Here is a 24874-nt window from a genome sequence, read left to right as displayed (position 1 = left end):
ATTTCAAAGAAAGTATCTTTTTAATCCTTTACCAGTATATTACATAAACTATCCACCTTTTTCATTTGAGACACTTTACCCTTAGCACACTCCTGAATTCCTTTCTTGAAATTCTTTAGAATTCCAATAATTTTGATTAAAGTGATCATTTAAAAATGAAACCCACATTTATTTCCCATCACACACAATAAAAAGATAAAAGGAATCTTGGTATTGACATTTGAGCTCCCTCTCCAAAACTATAGCATCCTACTCCTATTCACATCCCACTTGAGTAGAACTTTCCTTTTTTATTCCTGGACTAGAGAAATGGAAAAGACAGGCTGCAGATAGAGTATTTTCCAAGAAAGAAAAGGACAGAGAGGAACATAACTATTGCATGCACAGAATCTCTAAACAAATCACAAATATCTTTCCTACTTCCCTGGACACAGAGCAGAGAGGGCAGTAGGGAGCCAGGATCTCCCTCAACAAAACACATTGGCAGTAGGAAAGAAGCTTCCATCCTGTACCAATAATATACACTGTACCCACATGGAACCCGGCTGATCTGATCTCTTAATATTCTGCTCTTCCAGCTACACTGAACTCCTGACTTTTTCTTTTCTTTTCTATTTTTTTTTTTTTTTTGGCACTCCTGACTTTTTCTCCAACAGTCTAAGCGTGTTCCCATTTTCCCATTTAGGGGAAATCTATTCCCACCACTTAAATTTTCTTTTTTAGGATTCCATGATGTCATTTGTGATTTTGTTTCTTTTAGGTCTCTTTTCAAATGTCACCTAATCTGAGAGTCCTGTCCAGACCGTATTTTCTAAAACAGATTATACCATCACAACTGTGCTTTTTTTGGTTAATGGCTATTATAACTACCTAGGATTTTGTTTTGAATTTAGGTTCTATATTTCATCATTTTCTATATCCTCAACTGGAACGTAATTTCTTTAAGGACTTTGTTCAAAGCTCTCTTTTCTTAGTGTCTAGTATAGTGCTTAATAAACTGGGTGGGTGTTCAGTATTTGTTGAATGAAGAAAAGGGAATAAGTGAAATTATTATGCCTAATAAGGGAAATCATAAAATGCTAGGTTTATTCTTTGAAGCACACATAGGTTTAAAATAAGTACAAACTGAAAAATTTTTGAAAAGTTTAGTATTGAGATTTTAGCTCTTTTTATTGATCAAGAAATTAATTTTAACCATCTTGAATCACCTAAAGATGGGCAGTTTTTATTTGCAAATTGTTTCTAATGTCAAAAAAAGTTAAATCATATATAATAATTAAGGGATTGATTGATAAGATTTAAATTTTGAAGTCAGATTTGGGATAAAATCTCTGCTCAATCTCATCTTCCATGACCTCAGACACATGGGCCAATTTCTTTAATTCTCAGTTTTCAAAGCTGTGAACTTACCCTACCACCACTCTCCTCAAAAATATATATCCAATGCCACACCTACAATAAATAGCCATTTGGTAGTGCCCCCCCTCCAAATATTGTGAAATAAGGAAGGTAATATTGAGCCACAATGAATTGCTTACATGTATTAAATTATTTACAATATATGAAACATTACATATAGCATAAAGTAAAAAATAAACAGGTTTTACAAAATAACAATATAAAAATAATATACAAGCAGTCTAAAATATAAAGTTTATGTGCAGTTATGGAGAATTATATCAATCAAAACTGTTGATTGATATAAAAGTGTTGTCATCCCTGAAGATTTAGATTATATATAAATTCAAATGCCTTTAGGAGTTAGGCAAGTAACACAAGTGAATGAAGCTAGATACAGGACAACCACAGCAAACAGGTCTCCTGTTAAGTTATCTAAAGGAGAGCGCTAAAGCTTATCTCTAGTTAGCTGGGGCCAAGAGCATACCTGGGTCTATATTGTAGATTCACAGTTGTTGCTTTTGTGTTCTATTTTCAAAATAATTCAACTACCCAGATATTTTTATGAAATTTATTATTTTAAAACATTGACAACTCCAAGAACCAAGCAACACACATCTCCTATTGGTTTTTCTGTTTATTGAGGTGTAGGGACTAGAATGGAATGCATGAAGGCTACTAGGTTTTAAACTTATTATAACTGGTTTTGTTGCACTTGTCACATTGGTATAATTTATTGGATTGTATCTCTGTTGTTTCCAGCACCTGCTGGACAGGGTCCATTATCTTGATCATGCTTATGTTATAGTACTTGGCATAGTGCTAAGTCTATAGAAGTCATTCTTGCTAAAGTGTTAACACTGAAAAAATCCAAATAGAAGGCCTGAACTTCTGTATGATTTTACCTGAAGTGATTAGGGATAATTGCAGCTCTTAGAAAAATTAGTGAAGACATTGGATAATATAACCAAGAGACAGAGGATAGACTTATTTAAATGAGAACATAGCATGCTATTTGTATTTCACAATGCCAGTAGAATTGGGGACGAGATAGTACTTTTGTTGAAGATGCCTCCACTGATTGAAGATATTTAGCATCCCTGGGTTCTGCCCACTAAATGCTATTAGAGCACCCTTATCACCGTAAGAATCCACAGTACATTCCATGCCCCTTGTTGAGAACCACTGGAGAAGGAGAGTGTAAATAAGAAGTCAGGTGCTAGCAGATATAAATATGGAAACAAAAAAGCACTTCTTTTGATATTTGTCTTTTCAACTGAGCTGAAAATCCAAGCTTTCTGAATTCCACTCATATTAAGTAGAGGGTTTTAGGGTAAAGACCTGGTGAAGTCATGGTCCATTAATATATATATATATATATACACATATACGTATATATATATTCAACTCTAAATGCCCGAGCTGAATGTCTAAAGATCAATTTCAAAGCAACTAAGATTGTAGAGTCATGAGAAAAATAAGCTTGGAACAAAAGTAGGTAAGGAATAAATAATTTAGAAAATTGCCTAGGGATATCCACCTCCTGCCCTTATTTCTTTAAGTCATTTATGTTTAACAGAGTTAAAGAGCTAGAGGCAGAATGGCAGAGCCAAAGGAATTACTTTGTTTCTGTGCCAGCCACATACCCAACTTCTGATCTCAAATCACTTGGATGTCTTAAAACTCTTAGAATCACAAAATAAACTTCTAAAACCTCTGATTCCTAAGACTATTCTTTCTCAAGTTTCAAGCTGCTAATTCAAGTTGCTGATCTGAATTTCTGCCTATTTCATTCACTCCAGTTTCCTAGTATGTGCAACATACCTGTCATATAGTGAAGAATAAATAAATAACCCCTGCATAAATGAGTGACAAGATTTGATTTCTCACTTTCCCTCAGCACATCCATCCTCGATTCTGATGCCACCCATTCCATCAGTAAATGCTGTATGAGGAAAGATATGCTGCTTTAATTTCTTTTTCTTTCTTTCTTTCTTTCTTTCTTTCTTTCTTTCTTTCTTTCTTTCTTCTTTCTTTCTTTCTTTCTTTTTTTCTTCCTTCCTTCCTTCCTTCCTTCCTTCCTTCCTTCCTTTCTTTCTTATGTATTTCAAATACTGATAATTTCTTTTCTCCTCCTTTCTTTCTTCTCTTGCTCTTTTCTCTTTTTCTCTTCTTTTTCTTTCTTTTCCTTTACTGTGGTAAATATGATACAATTTTGGAGACTAGAGGAAGGCTAAGACAACAACTTTGTCCAAGTTGTTTTTAAAAATTCTTAACAAAAGCATATCAATCTTTTCAGTTGCTAATGCCATAGAAGTTTTTTTGTTTGTTTGTTTAGTTTTTTAGTTTTAATGGACCATTTGTTTTTCTATAGAGAGCTATCCAAGTTTATTATAATACAAACAAGGGACATATTATGAGGAAAGTGATAAAGAGAGGGAGACTGAAGCTAGGAGGCTTCTGGGTAATGTTGCAAGGTGGATGGGAATTGGAGGGAATAGCCTGGAGGTACTAGGCAAAGAAACCATTGAGAGGAACACTTTTGAAATGTCTTGAAATATTGTTTGATCAAACTTCTCACATTGCTTGCATATAGAACTCCAGTCTATATGCTCTCTGTAAGAGTGAAACACTACCATGGGGCCTACTGATCTATACACATCTAAATAGACCAAAAGGCAAAGACCTGAACCACTACTAATTCGAGTCTTGGCAGAATGTCTTGTGATCGCCGTATTCTAGAAAGAACACAGAAGATAGGAGTCTTGTAAAGAGTGTTGTGAGGCCTTCTCCAGCTCAACTCCATATCTCCCCTTGGAGGCTATCACAGACAGTTTTCTTAGGCTCCCCAAGTTCTGATGAGGTAGAGGATTTTTGGACTTGCTATCTCATATTAGAGCTGTAGAATAAAGAACCATTTAGCTGCAGTCTAGAATTGGCTCCATAGCAACAATGTGTAAGGTAATCATTCAGCCCCCATTGTTTTAGTATTCTTTTACAGTGCTTGAGACCAGGATCCTAAGGAGCTAGAAACATTTGCTTATTCTTCTCTTTGCTGTCTTTACACATAGTATATATATTTTTTAAATCTAAAATTGTCACCTTGTATCTTTACCACTTGAGTTGTTCAGGCCTTGCCTTTCGTGAATGAGCTTTACACTATCCAATCATCATTCAAGGAGATAACTTTGAATCATCTGCACTAAGAATTCTGACCCGCAAACCATTCAGAGGACTCCATGGTCTGTCTTTGCCATGATTTCTTGTTACATCCACATCAGGAAAACCAGTAAAGCCTTCCCTCTACAACAGCTCTAAGCAAACTATGAGATGTGGACATATTAAGCACCAGTGGAGAGGAACAACAGTGCATGCTCTTGAGCATGTTCTCAGTTTTAAGAGCATAGGTTAAGTTAGTGAAGCATGTACCTAGTTTCACTGGTCAAGTCTATGTCTAAATGTATCTTGATTTATTCTCATATTTACATACCCACTATCACCAAAGTGGACAACTAGTACAACTAGTACCCACTGTCACCAAAGTGGACAATTAGCAAGCAGATACAAAAGCAGGGATAGGCAAAAGAAAACAAAATTCTGTTGGCAGATAAGAAAACTTTTTTTGCAGATTTGGTCATTTATCTGCATTCTCTCAATCTGGGAATTGGAGAAGATAGAGAACTGAAAGAAATTCTAGGGTCACATCAGGAAGTATAGATCATAAGAAAGTGCACTTATGGATTATTGAGTACTAGTTATTCTATATTTAAATCTGAAAATACATGGAAGTGGTGAATCAATGAGACATGGCTAAATGAGTAACAAAGAAGAGGTGAATTTGCTCAAGATGAATACAGATCTATAGTGTTTAATAATTTTGGGGTAATATAAATAAAAAAATCTTCACCTATCAATGTGAAAATCTTTGAAGCATTAATTTACCTTCAGTATATGTTCCTTTTACTAGAGATGGAATGTTCTCAGAAGTATATGTAAAATCTGTTACCTTTTCCAGCTTGCAATCCTAAATCAAATGAGAAGAAAATACTCACTTTAAAAAGTGTCAATTTACATATATTATTTTGTTGCAAACAGCATAGCAAAATGTTAAATAAAACAATTTGATTAAAAATACTACATTTAGGGGCGCCTGGGTGGCTCAGTTGGTTAAGCGACTGCCTTCGGCTCAGGTCATGATCCTGGAGTCCCAGGATTGAGTCCCGCATCGGGCTCCCTGCTCAGCAGGGAGTCTGCTTCTCCCTCTGACCCTCTCCCCTCTCATGCTCTCTCTCTATCTCATTCTCTCTCTCAAATAAATAAATACAATCTTTAAAAAAAAATAAAAAAAATAAAAATACTACATTTAGATAGAATTTTTTGGGACAGTAAAAAATACATATTAAATAATGGATACAGGGAGATACTTAAAATTTCTATCAAATTTTTTTGTAGGGATTTTTAAGTGAATGTTGGAGAGAGAGTATCAAATAACTGACATTTAATTCTACTGGTTTTATTTTTTTAAGGCAGTTTGCTTTAGCTATGCCAATGGTTTAATTTTTAAATGCCTCTATTTACAATACATTAAAAATTACTACTTTATCAGACTTAAATTTCTGACAAAATATCTGAAATGTAGTTTCTAAATAAGCACAGTAGTATACTGGTTTTCAAAAACTTCTTTTAAAGTTTTGAGGAAAAATAGAAAATTGAAAATAACTACTCCATTGTAGACTTAGCTAGCTTCAGGTGATGGGCTAGGCAGAATCATTTCTGCAGTGTAGACTCCTGATTAGCATCTTTAAGATGTTAACTAAACACTCCACGAGTGGGAATTATTGATTTAGGCACTATAAATATTAAACAAATAAACAAATACCCTCCCCCTGTTTTGTAGTATAATAGCTTACACACACTCACAAACCACTTTGTCAATATCAAAGTATGTTCAAAGCATAGTACAGACATTATAACAGTCCTCCACATAACAGTCAAAATGATCCTTCTGAAAAATATAGCTATAATCTTATTAATTTGCTGATTAAAACCAATGACTTTTCCTGGCCCTGTGAATAAAATGTAAATTCCATAACAGTGTTTATAAGGCACTTCATGATTTCTTTTCATTACCTTTGCAACATCATTTCAAGACTCTTCTTTAATGTGCTGGGGGAAAAAATGGTTTATTTGCCATTCCTAAAGCACCAAATCCTTATCCATTTTAGACCTTTGCATTTGCTGTTCTCATTTTTCTATACATGGCTGGCTTTTCCTCATCCTCTGATTCATATATATATATATATATTTTAATTTTTTTCTCTCTGACCTCTGTCTACCTTGACTACGCTAAGAAGCCTTGTCCTCTACAACCCTATTAATCTCGACCCCTGCATCTTCCATTTTTAATCAGAGCACTTATAATACTTTTTAATGACATTCATTTTTGTTGATTTACATTCTTTTTTGTCTCTCCATCATGAGCTCCAGCTAACTAAATCTTATAAGGGGACAGACTAAGACGATTTCATTCACCAATAAAAAAGTATGAAACACTACAAATTTGTTTATTTAATAGATACATTCAAGAACTTATATGACATTATGTAGTGGGTATATATTGATGAATAATCTCTCTCTTGGCAGTTGGGTTGTAAAGTCAACCTCTTTGCTTAAGAAAAAGCTAATTCTGGGCACCTGGGTGGCTCAGTCAGTTAAGTGTTTGCCTTCGGCTCAGGTTATGAGGTTCTGGGATCAAGGCCCACATCAGGCTCCTTGCTCAGTGGGGAGCCTGCTTCTCCCTCTCCCTGCTACTCTGCCGGTTCGTGCTCTCTCTCTCTGTGTCAAATAAATAAATAAATAATCTTTAAAAAAAAAAAAAGGCCAATCCTGAAAACACTGGACATTTTATTAAAATAAGGCTCTGTTATAATTTTTGTTATAGTCGCCTAAAGGATTAATTTCAAATAAATACCCATTCAGATTAATTTCAAATAAAAACCTATTCAGACATAACTGAGTTGGCAATATGGATATATAACTTTTAATCATATATATCTAATCCTGTCTTGCCTTCTTATTATTTTGCTCTAATTTAGCATCTATTCTTTTTGTTAATAAAGTGAATATATTTCTAAAATGCTCATCATGTAGCAAAATCTGTCAAATGTAATTTACCTGTATTATTCCATTAAATCTTTATGACAATTCACTGGGATAGGCATTATCATCTGTATTTTATTATGGAAAACATGAGGAGACACAGAAGTAAAAGAACTTGCCAAAGAATAAAGACTTAGATACTTGCAGAGCTGGGATTTAAAAGCATATTTGTATGCTAAAGGGTTACTACTGAAACCTTGATAGGAATTTATTATACATTTAGTTTTATTTTCAACTTTACAGAAAATTTATAAGTCACTTCAAGACACATAAACATACTAAAACAAAGACTTCTCAACATTACATAATCTTTTAAAACAGCCTCAAAATATAGACATATTTTATTGCAGGAGGCATCATTCTTGTAAGAAAAGTGTGATTTTTTTATAGAGTAAAACTTTATATTTTTTTAATGGCAGAAAAATACTCTAGCAAGTTACCACAAGGAAAATGAAAACTAAACAAGGTACAGAACTGAAAAATAACTGAGAACAAGAGAACAAACATAAAGTGCATAGAGAACAAAATACCACTTATTGTAAAAATCTCTGAAGGAGTACACTATCAGGAAAAAAAGGAATGTGCATGCCAAACTTCATTTTTCATTTTGCTTTGTTTCTCAGTTCAAGGTTAGGAATGTGAAATCCAATAGTTACAAATTACAATCTATACAGCCTACATGACAAGCACAAAATGTTGCCTTAATTCTTTCTTTTCTTTTTAGTATTGCATCCTGTCATTGAAACATATATGTCTGATAACCAATTATGGAAATGATTTGAAATCATCACTGCAACCTCATTTATGAAGTTTTTGATGCTTGCTGAATATGAGAGAAGAGTAGAAAATATATTTAAGCCAATTATGGTTTTCTCCATAATTGTGATTCTCTAGACTCCTCAATTTTATATAAAAATCTATATAATTATGGGAAATGAAATGGAATTGCATGTCTTAGTTTTAGTGTAAAATAAGAATCCTTTTCTTAACTGGTACACGAAGGAGACAGCAGGTTTTAAAATTCATGTGAGCAAATCCCATCAGCAGAGGGCAGAAGAGATGACTATCTCAATGTGAAATATGAGAATATAAAAACATAAATGTTTTTAGTTAAATAAAATTATGCACATTTAAAATTTGGATTTTTTTTGCATCAATCTACATTCTAATATACATACAAAATGAGTATGGCTAGTAAGGTAGAAAATTCATCAAAAATTCATAGTGACAGAAGCAGCTATCACAAACAGCATATAATCCCATGTCATGGAAGCAAAAATCTATATAACAATTGCATATGCTGTCCACCAAAGTCTCAAGAACATACAAATTATTTGTTATATTCATAAACAAGAAGATTTTATTGACCTTTGTAAGTATATACAAAACCAGCAGAAAACCTAAGAAAGGCTATGTTAATAGTTTACCTTCATTCTTTCTTTCCTAAACTTACCAACTGAAGGAATGTGAATTTTAGACACACATACTCAAATGATCTTAATAGTCTTTATATCTCTTCTGTTCTGTACAGAGAAACCCAGTTATTTAACACATTATCAAATGCCCTTTGTAACTACTTTACAGAGGAGTTTCAAAGTTTGCACTCAATTTCCATAGGCTAGCAAATGAGACAGTGGTGTCGATCTTGTGAAAAAGAATATATTTTGGATTATATATCTCATAAGCATACAGAGGTTATAGTCACATGAATGAATCACATGTATCTCCAGCTTTTATTCTACTTTTCGGCTCCCACTTAGAGTAAATTCCCATAGAATTTTTTTATACTTGTTCTCCTTCCCCTCCTTTTTTCTTGAATTTAGGTAATGTTTAGCATGACGATTATCACTGGAAAGTTACCAAGTCAAAGGATAAATGCATGAGCTATATTTTCTTTTCCATTTTCTTAATTCAGTTGAGGAACACTACCACAGTAACCAGTTTCTCTTCCTCCTCCATTAAGGGGATGTCATTAGGAGCTGTATACTCCCAGATTAACTTCAATTACCACTCCTCTTGTCTTCACACATCTACCAGTAAGGAGTCAATAAGAGGCTCTAGGCCTAAGGGTTCTCATGGCAAGACACTCATATCTCCCAATACCACTAAGTTAAAAATTTATCAAAATTTTTACCTGTAAGACCACCAGATCTCATCACATGTTGCCTTTCACTCCACATTATGTCAATCACTACAAGAAGTCTAAGATGTTTGGGTCACCTATCATCTAATACACTCAAATCCCCATTAAGTTCTTCCTTCCTTCTTTATGACCCCACCTCTCTACTCCTAAATCTTGAAATCTTTGCATTATGCTTTTTGGAGCAGATAACCAATTGTCTGCAAAATAGGTCCTGGGTATATTCTCCAAAAGTGTCTTTGCATAGACATCTTTTCTGTAAGCACTTTTGCTGCAAGCATTTTTTTCCACACGACTAATTGGCCATGAGACATTTTGACACTTTGATTTCATCACCTGGTTGATAGCTTGGTTTCATTCCTCCATTGATGCAGTTCCCCTATTTTTATATTATGTCTTAGCCTTCATAATGTTCTATACAGTGATACAGAGTTTTGAACCCACAGTTCTCATAGAACTTGGGAGCATCTATCAATGGATATGTGACAATATGCCAAGAACAAACAGTAGTGTAATTTATTTTATGTATTGTGTAAGAAAGTGGTCCAGTTATATCCTTGTGCATGTAACTGACCATCAACTGTCCATTTGTTGAAGAGACTTTTTTCCATTGGATATTCTTATCTCTTTTGTTGAAGATTAATTGACTGTATAATTGTGGGTTTATTTCTACGTTTCTATCCTGTTCTGTTGACCTAAGTGTCTATTTTTATCCCAGTACAATACTGCTTCAATTACTATAGCTTTGTAATAGAGCTTAAAATCTGAATTGTGATGCCTCCAGCTTTGTTTTTCTTTTTCCAGATTGTTTTGGCTATTTAGTGTCTTTTGTTGTTCCATACAAATTTTAGTTCTGTTAAAAATGGTGTTGGTATTTTGATAGAGATTCCATTAAATCTGTAGATTGCTTTCGGTAGTATGGACATCTTAACTGCATTTGTTCTTCCAATCCATGAGCATAAACTATCTTCCCATTTCTTTGGATCATCTTGAATTTCTTTCATCAGTGTTTTATAGTTTTCAGAGTACAGGTCTTTCACCTCCTTGATTAACTTTATTCCTAGGTATTTTATTCTTTTTAGTGCAATTGTAAATGGGATTACTTTCATAATTTCTCTTTCTATTGCCTCACTATTAGTGTATGGAAATGCAACAGATTTCTGTACATTGACTTTGTATCCTTACAGAATTCATTTATCAGTTCTAGTAGGTTTTTTTTGTAAAATCTTTAGGGTTTTCCTTAGAATATTATGTCATCTGAAAATTGTGAAAGTGTTACTTCTTTTTTACCAATTTGGATGCCTTTTATTCCTTTTTCTTATCTGACTGCTGTGGCTAGTATTTCCCATACTATGTTGAATAAAAGTGGTGAGAGGGTCCTTGTCTTGTCCCTGATAGGTGAAAGGCTGTAAGTTTTTCCCCATTGAGTATGATATTAGCTGTGAGTTTTTTGTATTTGGCCTTTATTGTGTTGAGGTGTGTTCCCTCTAAACCTACTTTGTTGAGGGTTTTTATCACGAGTGAATGTTGTACTTTGTCAAATCCTTTTCTGTACCTATTGAAATGATTATATGCTTTTTTATCTTTTCTCTGATACCTCTTTTAACGAAGGAAAATATTTCAGCAATAAAAGAAAGTCTCATGCCAAATGAGGAGTCATATCAACAAGGAAAAAGAAAAGTACAGTTCTGTGAAGGAAAGACTTCAAAGATAAGTACACCAATAAAACTGGTGCAGTATGGCTGTGAATCTGCAGTATACATTTTTAATATATTCAAATATTTTATATTTCCCAAGAAAATATTTTTAATTTTGTTATTTATTTATCATGTTTTATTATGTCCTTTTTAATGAATGCCCCTTTTATTTTTCATGATTTTTATCTTTTATGGCAGAATTGCCTTAAGGTTTATCAGTTATGCAGCAAAATTTCTTGCAGCAAAAATACTTGTAGCAAAGATGTCTATGGCATAGATGCTTATAGTGAGAATACCAGACATGAATTTTCACCTAACTTCTGAACCTCTGTTCTAAATGTCTCCTTTGACCTCTTGATCTAACTGATAACTACCTCTCCCTTGGGAACATGTCCTCTCCTGTTCTCAAAACTCTTAGCTACTTTCTCTGCACACTTTTCATATGATTGGGCCAAGAAATGAAGTTAGTGTCCTCCTTGCTGCTTTCAAATCATTTTTTTCTACTTTCCCATTAAAATTCTCAACATTGATTCACATGTCATCAGACTATAGAGCCCAATATTCCTGATTATTATAGTCATCTGTAGATTCCCTAGGTTAATTGCCTCCATTCAGTCAATATTTTAACTCCTAGATCTCTGTTTACTCTGTAACACTACTTTTATTTACATATCTGGGTGATTTCAATATCCACTTATCTGTGCTTCCTTCCAATACTCTTGAGTCTCCATTCCTTGACCTCATATCTTTCAATAATTTTGTCCTCTATCTAACATTAGTCATTCACTCCCATAGTGGTAATATAGAATTGCAAATCACTTTAACTTCTCCATTATTTCACTATCAATATCTTTCTATCCTGATCTACAGAATAATGCAATTACCATCATCCTTAGATTTTTCCCTACAAGAACCTAAAATTCACTTATCTTACAACTTTTCACTAATTTTAACTGTCTTCATTTCTACATTTTCATCTTTATTTAGCTTAAGTTATTTGTTTTAATGTTATAACCACTCTTCTATATATAGTTGCAAATCATTTCTTCAATTCTATTTCTTCCTAGTCTCTTGGGAAAATCCCACTGTTTTTTAAAAATATGTCTCTAATTTTACACTTGCACAGAGATAAAAGATGTAAAAAGATTAACTGGTCTTACCTTAGATGCATGGCCACTAATCTCAAGAGGGCCCTAAATGTTTCCCAGTAAGCATACTAGTGTTTCATAATCTATTTAGTATCTTATTCTTTTTAAGTCTTATACCTCTCCTCTCTCCCCAAGTTTGTTAAATACCTCCCACCTTCTTCATTGCTTCGAGTAATCATGCTTTTCCTTTTACTGACTAACATTCTTTTTTTATTGAGAAAGAAAACCCAGTGTTCTGTCAGTGTCATTAACCATATATTTTTTTCCTTTCTTCCTATATCTAAAGATAAACCATCTCTTGGGCGCCTGGGTGGCTCAGTCGGTTAAGCGACTGCCTTCGGCTCAGGTCATGATCCCAGGGTCCTGGGATCAAGTCCCACATCAGGCTCCCTGCTCTGCGGGGAGCCTGCTTCTCCTTCTCCCGCTCCCCCTGCTGGTGTTCCCTCTCTCGTTGTGTCTCTCTCTGTCAAATAAATAAATAAAATCTTAAAAAAATAAATAAATAAACCATCTCTTTTCTTAGGGCCATCCTGTCTTCTTGTACATAGGACCCATCCTCTTTTGCTTATTCATATCATTCTGGTAATTCAATCTCTCAATCTCCCTCTTTCTCTCTCTCTCAACTTGTTTCACATTCAACTGTGTCCTTCCCTTTAAACTTCAGCTGAAGTTATTTATTTCATGTTAGTGCGTGTGTGCACACACACACACACACACACTTTGTTGACAATAACCTAAATGTTGTTCAACCCAAGGTCAATTCTTAGTCCTTACTTTTCCTGACTAATGGATTACTTTTTTCTCTTCAAAATTTTCTTCATTTGACTTATACTTTTCACTTAAAACAATGTGGTTTTTTTATGACCCTGTTCTGTTCTGTGATGTCAGTAAAATATGTCAGAATAAACTCTTAATTCAAGCAAACTACTAAATTCCAAATATGCCTCAGGGAAAATCTTTTCAATGTTTAGAAAAGGAAACTGAAAACTGGGGATAGCTGAAGCCAGAAGAAAGATGACATTCTCAGCCCAACATACAAAAAAATAGCAATATTTAAAAGACGATTGCTAAATATTAGGGTATTTCCTAATATGCTACTTCATTCTACATCATAAATTAGAAGTTTAATTTTAGCATGGTCCAGGGTGTTTAGTGATGGGGAAATGGGCTTTCATCTCACTTATTTAAAGTATACAAGTCTGGTTTTTGAAGCACTGGTACCATTTATGTGATATCACAGTATTCATGAGTCCTGGTGGCGTACCCATTAACAGTAACACAAGGACACAGTAGAGAAGAATTCAACTAAAGCAAGAGATGAAGACCATGGCTCATGAGACATGCGTCAGGAACTCTCATACGCAAGGCAATAAGATTTTGTATTGAAGGGTGTTTTCTATAAGCTGTCCCATAAGATCCAGGAAATTTAGTAATTGTATTAATATTAATGCTTTCTACCCTCTACCAGGAAGATAATGAGGTAGGTGAAGCTAAATTAGAAACAATAGAAGAGGTATTAAGACTACAGGTAAGAATGCTCTTTTCATTGTTCAGAGCAGTCTTCACAATGTCCCCTGAATTATGCATGTAGGCAATTGTGACTAGGCAGCCTGCAGTCTAGTTTGTTTAATTTGTGAACATTTATAGCCATTATCTGGTAGCATCTGAACACTATGAAATGATCTTTAATGATTTCCATTTCAAATAAAGACTTATGTTCACTTATTAGCCTATTAAGAATATACTTTGTTTAGCTTCAACAATGGACCAATGAATTTCCATTTCTAAGGAGACTCAAAGATGTTATAATGAAACAGGTCATGGTTTTTAAACATAAAAGTGAAGGTAGTTTTTAGCATGTGTATGGAATGCCATAATAATCATAATTATTTCTTTAATACACTTCTATCATTGTAACAACTTATTAGCTACTAAGCATACACAGATTTGATTATTTTGTCCTATCTTCAGCAAGGATCTAGATCATCGAGAATACATTGTAAAATAATTATAGCAGTCCAGGGAGAGAAAAAAAGACAAATTAATTAGCTAAGGCAGGTATTAAGTAAGTAAATTATACTTTCCTTAAGCTCCTTTGGGATCAGTTTATATTATTAGCCAACTGCTTTGTTACTTTTTTCTCCCATTTTTAACAGCTTTATTGAGGTATAATTGACATACAATAAACTCTACATTTTATGTATATAGCTGTGAAACTATCACCACAATCAAGATATTAACTTACCATGAGCATATCCATCATCTCCAAAAGTTTCTTCTTGGTCCTCTTTGTAGTTCCTCCTTCTGTTCCAACCTTCCTTTTATTTTCTTCTTTTTCTTTTAAAAACATTTTTGGTTTTGTAAAAAAAAAATTGTGGTATATAGGTTTGCTATTTGCTATATATGTCATCTTTCTCAAATAAGGGATACTCTCACTTAGGTTCTACTAAAAACTAATTTTTATCATGTAAGGAAAACTGTTTTCATAAACATGAATTTTATTCCTTTTATTAATTGCCTTTAGTTGAATATATTAAGGAAATTAAAGGAAAAATGTTATTGTAATTAGACTGCATAATACATTTCTCATTCAGACATGATTTTTCAAAACTAAGACAATCAAAAATAACAGAAAAATCTCTTTGAAAAGCTAATTCATATAAACAGAATTCTAATAGGTTTTATGTGCCTCCCATTTATGGAATTTTGAGGATGCCTAAACTTTGCAATATACAGAAATATCTTCAGAACACCTCAGATGATTGTCACTGTCTTTTAGAATAAATAACATTATATAATAAATATCTCACTGGAACATGAGAGATTTAAAAAGTTATAAAAATTAAGAAATGGGTATACTTCAGACAAAATACATTCCTTGATATTTTTTCATGCATGTCATATAGAAACCTCATAGATATTAAATAATCTTTGGACTAATCTTGATGAAATCACTTCTAAAACTTGCTAGAAAAAGATTTTTTGCTGACGCTTTGAAATTTAATCATAAAAGCCTACAATATACCCAAATAGAATATTCCTATCATGCACTGTGAAAATTGTGGCATACCATGTTTTAGATCTTGTTAACTCTGATTCATAAAATGTGACATTTCTTATGCCATTTGCCAGGCAGTTAATTCATCCAGCAAATCTCATGATATTTTCTACACTTGAAAAGCTTTACTATTTAGTACTAAAAACTATTTTTGAAGAGATAGAAATTATATAGATGTATAATGTGATAAATATTAGATTATGTTATAAACTGTAAACTAACCCACTCTGGAATGCTGAAATATCAGTTTCTAGATCAACAAGGTGCAAAACAACTACAATAAAATGTTAACTATCAACTTGGCACAGTATTTTTTATGCAGCTGTAACAAAGTTTTAGCAATGAAATCTAACCTTTTCATTGTATATACTTCTCTAAATAGTGTCTTTGCAGAAAATTTTGATATTAGTAATAATATCATGTGACCAATCTATAAAATATTTATAATTTTTACCCTTATTAGAGAAAAATAAAAATATACTAAATACTCATTTGTGAAAACATCAAGTGCTATTTTTAAAAGATTAAATGTTATAACCTCAGCAGATCCACAATGTAAGGAAGCATAATGATTTATATCTTTTTAGCACCTTTTGTGAAGTAAGCTTGTAAAAGATTCTAATGTAACACTTATTTGAGAAAATAGTGAGTGGTATGTATAGAATTCTTTAGAAAGCCAACATATGTAAAAAAAATTACCTGCCAATAATAAAATATAACTATATATTATTACATTATATAATTTTTTTGTCTACACATTCAGAATTTGACTATTCCCAAATGAAAACCATTTAAAAATTACTTTTGTCATTCTCCTTTTGAAAGAATGATAATCCTGTAAACAAAACCATAGTATCATTAGGTTTCATACTATTTTTAAGTTGTTTCAATTGCTCTAGAAAATGGTATATTTAAACATTTTGGAAGACTTTCAATTGTCTGTAAGCTAGAAACATTTTAAGTGGTGACTGTTTTTAAAAATATATATATGAATAATAGAAGTTCCATCAAGATGTCCTTCACTAAGTGAATAGATAAATAAACCAAATAAACTACATCACATCCATACAATGAAATATTATTCAACTCTAAAAAGAAATGAGCTATCAAGCTGTGAAAAAGCATACACAAAACTTACATGCATATTATTAAGTGAAAGAAGCCAATCTGAAAAGGCTTCTACTGTGTGATTCTAACTATATGACATTCTGGAAAAGGCAGGGGAAAGTAACAAGGTTAGTGGTTGCTAGTGGTTGGGGGAATACAAATAAATAGAGCACAAAGAATTTTTAGAACAGTGAAAATACTGTGCATGACACCATAATGATGATCACATTTGTCTGAGCCAGGAGAATATACAGTATCTAGAATGAACTTTATATAGTGAATTTTGGATGATTATGATATGTTAATGCAGGTTCATTGATTATAAAAATGTACCACTGTGGTGGGGAATGTTGATAACTTAGGGAGACTATGTATATGTGGGGACAGGAGGTATATGGGAAATCTCTGTTACCGCCCCCCTTGATTTTGTTGTGAACTTTAAGCTTCTCTAAAAAAAATACTTAATTTTCAAAAATTCCATAAATAATCATTGATGAGACCCACAGGAGGGTCTCAAATATCCCAAATAAACAGTGCAATATTCCCATTCAACCATTAAAATCACAATGAAGCATGTGTTGTAGATCTTCTGTAACTCATATCATCCTAACATTTTTATAAATCATCTTCTAGTGTTCCCTGGAGACTTCTTTGATGCACATCATTTTTTTAAATAATAAAGAGACTATTATGAATTGGTTTATGGAGCAAAGGAATCCGTGCAGCATGCATGAGATAATATTGCTGGCAACTCAAAAAAAAAAAAAAAAGTCAAAGAAAAGGTCTTTAGTGTTTACTTGTAAAACAGAACGGATGACTTAATCACTAAAATTCCAATAGGACCCATCTCAAAAAGAAAAAAAAAATTAGAAAAGAGAAAGACAATGATTTCCAAGGGGCTACCTACAGTGAGAAGGTGCAATAGTTAGGAGGGTTTGTGTTTGGAAACAATAATGCCTTAGCAATTGTGAGCAGAGGAAGGAGACATATGAGGAAGTACAAGAAAAGAGGAGAGAGTAAGGGAGGGGTAGCAGTAGGAAAGACAGAAAATTAGGGGACTGATGAGATATTCAGCAGCAGCAGAGTCTGAAAGGGCACAATGAGGAAATATTTCAAGACCAGTTTTACAGACTTGTTCACTCAGTGCTTTCTTTCCAAAAATCCCACTAGTTTTTGTGCTTAAAAAAATATTTAGCATCAGATTTTTTTTTTTTTTACTGTAATACTATCCTAGGGAAATCCCAATCTGAGGTACATTTTGAGGGTTGTTTTTTTTGTTGTTTTTTTTTTTGAGTTTAAAGTAAAATAAATTCCCAGGTGCACCTTGGATTGAATTGTTACCTGAGTGTGAGGAAATAATCTTCTCCCCTTCTGACTACATTATTATTATTATTATTATTATTATTATACTTCTGGCTTAAAGCCTTATCATGGGTCAGACCTATGCTCTAAAATCATAGGAAACCAGAAAGGTACAACTGTGATATGGGAGAGAATCTGATATTTGAGACGTGGATGCTACAATAAGAATTAAATTTTTATATTTCTTAGAAAGGTGATTAAATTGATTAAGTGGAATAAAAACACCATAAACTTGCAATCTGGAAATTTATTTTTAGCCCATAGACATCTGTTGTTAAGAAATTTCAGGTATCTTTGAATATATGAAATTGAAATTATTCTAAGTTTTTGCTGTAGTAAATGTGGTTCACTCCTCTGACAAATTAGATTTCACAGTGGGATTTAAATCTAACATACTTTAGAAATACTGGTATTGGTCATTTGCCATTAGAAACAGGGAAAATTCATGAGATACTGGAACATTATGCCAAGGATTAGGAGATGAAATATCTACATAGGGATGTCCAAACATTTTGGCCAAGAGACACTAATCTATAGAAAACACACCGTGACAAACTAGCTGGACTAGATATGCCATAGCAAACATTTTAATTCTCCTTGGACTCTGATGTGTTTAATTTTTTTTTTAGATTGATTTTATTTATTTACTTATTTATTTGACACAGAGAAAGATAGCGAGAGCAGGAACACAAGCAGGGGGAGTGGGAGAGGGAGAAGCTGGCTTCCCGCCAAGCAGGGAGCCTGATGCGGGGATCGATCCCTGGACCCCGGGATCATGACCTGAGCCAAAGGCAGACGCTTAATGATTGAGCCACCCAGGCACTCCTAATGGGTTTAAATTTTATAGGATGTCTTCTAGGAGTGCAGTCCTGATCACACCTTGATCAGATTTCTGGCCTCCAAACATGTGAAAGAGTAAATTCCTGCGTTTTAAGCCACCAAGTTTGTGGTAACTTGATATGGCAGTACCAGGAAATTAATACAAGTTTAAATAGCAAATTTAACAAATGATTAATAAGAATTCCAGAAGAGAGAATGGAAAAAAAAATAATCATGAAAATTCTTTTTGAGAATTTTCCAGATTGATGAAAGACAAAATGAAGACATGTAATTTCATGAACTGGAAAAGCAAAAAATTATGTCTAAATCCATGACAGAAAAACTGGAAATTACCAAAAGCAAAAACAAATCCTAAGAACAATAAGCACTGTAATTCATAACAGACTTCCAAATAAATGGCAGGTCATAGAGAAAATCATAGGAGATCTTTAAAAACTATTTCAAACTAAATTATAAGGAAAATAAGGCATCTGAATTGTGGAACACGGATAAAAATATTCTTACAGGGAAAGTTCAGGTTTAAAAAAGCTTATATTAGAAAGGAAGACAAATCTAAAATCAACGGTGTAACTGTCCGAATTAGAAAGCTAGGAAAAGAAAAACAAAATAAATCCTAAGCAAATAAAGTGAAGGAAACCATAAAGGTTAAGACTGAAAAATCAGTGATACAAAAGACAGTGGAAAAAATTAAGCAATCCAAAATCTGCCTCTTTGAAAAATTTAGCAACATTGATAAATCTTAGAGTAATCAGGAACACAGAGAGAGAACACATATGCCAACAGCAGGTATAAAAAAAGAGATCTCTGCAGATTCTACACACATAGAAAGAAAATGTTACAAGAATGTTACAAATAGAATTATGCCAATAAATTAACAGTTTTCATGAAATGGATACATTTCTTGAAAACTATGACCAAAACCAGCACATGATGAATAAAAATCCAAACAACTTTATGTTTGTAAAATACACTGAATTAATTCCCAAAAGCTTCCCATAAAGAAATTCACAACAATGATTTCATTGGTAAATTACAATTTCAATAAATCTAAAGAAGAAATGACAGCAATCTTTTCCAGCTAGACAAAGGACACATTCCTAAATTGTTTTCGGGGGCCAATGTAATCTTTATAAAACACCTAACAAAAATTTGACAAAAAATTATGAAATAACTTATAAATAAAACAACAAAATATCAAGTAGACTCTAGCAATACATAAATAAAATATGATGACCAATATGAGTATATTGCAGGCATTCAAGTGTGGTTTAAAGAAAAAGAGGGCTGAAGAGACAAGAAAATAGAAGAAAAAATCTATGGTTAACAATATACTTAATTAATGGTAGAATATTGAAAAATGTAGCTGTAAAGTTGAAAACAACACCAGCTGTCTGTTCTCCCCATTTCTGTTTAACACTGAATTGGATACCTGAACCAGGGATTTAAGAAATTTCAGAAAGCAGTGTATTAAACTGTCTGGATTCCTAGATGACATGACTGACAGAGTAAACGCAAAGCTATCTGCAAAACAAAAACTAGAACAGTATGTTAGTTTAGCAAAGTTATAAGATTCCATACAAAACTAACCAATTTTTATATATACTTGGCAAACAAATCAAAAAGGAACTTATAAGAAAAATTTTTATTTACAAAATGTCTGTTACAGTACCACCGGTCCTTTGCTTGGACTGCAGCTTGGTGCAATATCTCTTTCCCTTTTTTAAAGTATGGGATGTGAAAACACACCACATCAAAGCCGCATTTATAAGGCTCACACATATTTATTTCTCACTCAGGCATAGGCAAAGCAAGTTCATTCTCTGGAAGAACAGCATGACCCAAGAGCAAAAAGGCTCTCTGACATGGTTAAAAGGAGGAGAATAGGTAAAGTGTGGGCCTGCTGTAAACGTACATTTAGTGTAAGAGCTCTACTGATCCCCACCCAGTGAGTGCAGGTGAGCATTTACTGGTTGTTAACCTGGCAAATTTAACAGCTCAGCCAAAAGTCATTTTGCTGAGGATGATTTAATTGTCTTCATCCACAACATCAAAAATATAAGAAATGATACACTTAACAGAGGATATGGAATACTGATCCACTGAAATCTATAAATTTTTGCTAAGCAAAACTTTAAATGACCTTAATAAATGAGAAAATAAACCATGCTTATGTATTGGAGACTAAATTGTTAAGATGACAGTTACTCAAAATTGTTGTACAGATTCAATGAAATCTTTTATAATTCCAGTTGGCCTTTTTTGTAGAACTGATAAACAGATTATAAAATGTATACAGATACGCAAATAACTTAGATTTTCTAAAGCAATCTTGAAAAAGAACAAAGTTAGAACACCGGTACCTGATTATAAAGCTACAGTAATCAAGACAGAGGGAGGTTCTTGCATAAGGATGAAAAAATAGGTCATTGGTATAGAGAACAAAAGTAGACCCAGACTTAATACAATCACTTAATTTTTATACTCTGATAAAATCAGAGAGAAATGTATTTTAAATAAAAATTATTAAAGCAATTAAATTTGTTCAGAGATTTACCTTGCTTTGAGATATTTTCCTGAACTTAAATTATGTGATTTATTGTATTTACATGTGAAATAGGGTATAGTTTTAAAAATCTTCAAATGTTGCATAAACCTATTAAAATTATCATATTTTTAAGCTCCTTGTCAGCTAGATATTAACTTGAATTTCTTTGCTTCTTATTTATGAATTACAGAGATTTTATCTCCTGGCTAAACTTAAAAAAAAATCCAAGGCTATAGTTCAGGGTAGTATTTGAAACTTTTTTTTAAAGGGATGGCTCTTTATAGCATTTGAAGCTAAATTTATTTATTATAAAATTTATTTATTATGAAATTTATATAAAATTTTGAATTCCTTTACTTAGATTTATTGTTGTTGTTGTTGTTGTTTTTCCCCTCCTCACCATCAGTCGTGTGACTTGAACTCCTCTTCCTCCTTCTACATGGCCCTCTCCTACAGAGCATTAGCCTGATTCTTGAGTAACAGCTCTACTATAGGGAAAAAAAAAATTAAAATCTACACATACAGTAGCTTCCACACATTAGTTTCTTCAATTCGATTTGATATTTCTGAGGGCCTACACTGCAGAGTCAAATTCCTAAGTTCTGTTAGGAGATCATAGAGTTGGCTGAGTTTTAATAACCGATACATATATCTACAGTTAAATCTTATATGCCAATTCTAGCTTAACAATTTCAAATATTGAGGGCTTGAATACCTTTCTTGCTTCTTTTTTCAACTTTTTAAATCGAACTATAGTGAATATATAGTTTTATGTTAGTTTCAGGTGCACAATATAATGATTCAATAATTCTATAACAATTCTTATTTCAGTGCTCATTACAATAAATACTTTTAATAACCTTTATCTATTTTACCCATCCTTCTACTCACCTCCCCTATGTGTTGTCTGTGTTTGAGAGTCTGTAATTTGTTTGTCTATTTTTTATGTTTGTTTCTAAATTCCACATATGAGTGAAATCATATGGTATTTATCTTTCTGTCTGACTTCTTTCACTTAGCATTACACCCTCTAGTTCCATCCATGCTGTTGCAAATGACAAGATCTCTTTTTATGCTTGAGTAATATTTCATTATATATATAGTTATCATATCATATCATATCATATATAGATAGATATAGCACACCTTCTTCATTCATCTAAAGATGAACACTTGGATTCCTTCCGTATCTTGACTATTATAAATAATGCTGCAATAAATCTTAGGGTGCATGTATCTTTTCAAATTTGTGTTTTTGTTTTCTTTGGGTAAATACCCAGCAGTGGAATTACTGAATCATATGGTATTTCTGTTTTTAATTTTTTGGGGAACCTCCATACTGTATTCCACAGTGGCTGCATCCATTTGCATTCCCACTAATAGTGCACAAATGTTGCTTTTTCTCTACATCCTTGCTAACACTTGTTATTTCTTGCCTTTTTGATTCTAGTCATTCTGACAGGTATATGGTGACATCTCGTGGTGGTTTTGATTTGCATTTCCTTCATGATTAGTGATGTTGAAAATCTTTTCATTCACCTGTTGGCCATCTGTATGTCTTCCTCTGCCCATTTTTGGATCAGATTATTTGATTTTTTGATGTTGAGTTGTTTAAGTTTTTATATCTTTTGTATATTAACCCCTTGTCAGATATATCATTTGAAAATATCTTTTCCCATTTAGTACCTTGTCTTGTCTTTTTGTTGATGGTTTCCTTTGCTGTGCAAAAGATTTTTTTATTATGGCATAGCCCCAATAGTGTATCTTTGCTTTTGTTTTCCTTGCCTCAGGAGACATATCTAGAAAAATGTTTCTATTAACAATTCCAAAGAAACTCTGCTTATGTGTTCTTCTAGAAGTTTTAAGATTTCAGATCTCACATTTAGGTCTCTAATCCATTTTGAGTTTATTTTTGTGTATGGGGTAAGAAAGAAAAAGAAATCATGTCACACCTTTTTTCCAACTACAGTAGCATAAAAACTAGAGATCAATCATAAGAAAAAAAATAGAAAGAATGCAAATACATAGAAGCCAAATAACATGCTACTAAACAACAAATGGGTCAACCAAGCTTCATTCTTTTACAAGTAGCTGTCCAGTTTTCCAAGCACCATTTGTTGAAGAGACTGTCTTTTCTCCATTGTACCATTGTATATTTTCTCCTTTCTTGTAGATTAATAGGCCATGTAAGTGTGAGTTTATTTCTAGGCGCTCTATCGTGTTCCACTGATATATGTAACTATTTTTGTGCTGACACTATACTGTTTTGATTACTACAGCTTTGTAGTGTATCTTGAAATCTGGGGCTGTGATACTCACATCTTTGCTCTTCTTCCTGAAGATTGATTTGTCTATTTGAGGTCTTTTGTGGTTCCATACAAATTTTAGGATTATTTGTTCTAGTCCTATGGAAAATGTTGATATTGTGATAGGGATTGCACTAAATCTGTAGAATGCTCTTTTTCTGCCATCTTGGAGTTTGTGGAGGCCTGCTGGGAACAGGACTCCTATAATGCCAAATAATGTCTGGAAGGCTGTGGTCCAAGGCCATTTTTGCTGGCTATAAGCGGGGTCTCTGGAACCAGAGGCAGCACAGAAATCTTCTTAAAATCGAAGGTGTTTATGCTCGAGACGAAACGGAATTCTATCTAGGCAAGAGATGTGCTTATGTGTACAAAACAAAGAACAACACAGTGACTCCTGGTGGCAAGCCAAACCAAACCAGAGTAATCTAGGGAAAAGTAACTCGTGCTCATGGAAACAGTGGCATGGTTCGTGCCAAATTCCGAAGCAACCTTCCTGCTAAACCCATTGGCCACAGAATCTGTGTGATGCTGTACCCCTCAAGGATTTTTGTAAAATTTTTTATTGTTATATTAATCACCATACATTACATCATTAGTTTTTCATGTAGTGTTCCATGATTCATTGTTTGCGTATAACAGCCAGTGCTCCATGCAGAACGTGCCCTCTTTAATACCCATCACCAGGCTAACCCATCCTCCCACCACCCCCAGAACCCTCAGTTTGTTTTTCAGAGTCCATCGTCTCTCATGGTTCGTCTCCCCCTCCGATTTCCTCCCCTTCATTCTTCCCCTCCTGCTATCTTCTTCTTCTTCTTTTTTTTTTTTAACAGATATTGTATTATTTGTTTCAGAGGTACTGATCTGTGATTCAACAGTCTTGCACAATTCACAGCACTCACCACAAGGATTTAAATTTAATGAAAAGTAAATAAAGGTGTAGATTTGTTCTCTTGTTAAAAAAAAAAAATCTGTAGAATGCTTTAGGTAGGATGAGAATTTTAACAATATCCATTCTTCCAATCTAAGAACATGGAATATCTTTCCATTTTTTGTTATCATCTTCAATTTTTTCCATCAGTGTTTTATAAATTTTAGAGTACAGGTGAACTCCTTG

General features: G+C 33.2%; 1 pseudogene; it reads left to right on the top strand.

The window, feature by feature from the left end:
- Positions 1-23927: 23927 nt before the first annotated feature.
- On the top strand, positions 23928-24537 carry LOC115939699 (large ribosomal subunit protein eL33 pseudogene; annotated as a pseudogene).
- The last annotated feature ends 337 nt before the right edge of the window (positions 24538-24874 follow it).

The sequence above is a fragment of the Leptonychotes weddellii genome, chromosome 3, assembly GCF_054177405.1.
Source record: "Leptonychotes weddellii isolate Sample4059 chromosome 3, ASM5417740v2, whole genome shotgun sequence".
Taxonomy (NCBI): domain Eukaryota; kingdom Metazoa; phylum Chordata; class Mammalia; order Carnivora; family Phocidae; genus Leptonychotes; species Leptonychotes weddellii.
The sequence above is the reverse complement of the archived record's forward strand: the minus strand, read 5'-3'. Positions and strand labels throughout refer to the sequence as shown.